Source organism: Zootermopsis nevadensis, unplaced genomic scaffold, assembly GCF_977971745.1.
Source record: "Zootermopsis nevadensis isolate Lab colony 2312 unplaced genomic scaffold, Znev_1.0 Znev_ptg000024l, whole genome shotgun sequence".
NCBI classification, from domain to species: Eukaryota; Metazoa; Arthropoda; class Insecta; order Blattodea; family Termopsidae; genus Zootermopsis; species Zootermopsis nevadensis.
Genome location: NW_028259156.1, coordinates 17,540,295 through 17,540,582, shown reverse-complemented (window position 1 = coordinate 17,540,582; position 288 = coordinate 17,540,295).

Genomic DNA, 288 nt, shown 5'->3' with positions numbered 1-288 from the left:
CGCCTCGTGGTTGCTACAACGAAGTTTTTGCTGGCGAATTATACTTTTTTTTTTAAAGAACTTCCTTTCTGGCACGAACAGTCAACAAAATGAATGCAGACCAGCTATTTAGTTATCATGGATCATCAATATCAACTTCCGGAATCACGTGGTGTCGATGCTCATTTAAAATTCATGAATATTGCCACAAAGTAAGTTATCTCAATACACGACCGGAAGATCAATGCTCAGCCCCGATAATGGAGGTAGTAGGGTTCTCTGAAACGTTGGCACACAAGCCAAAATACT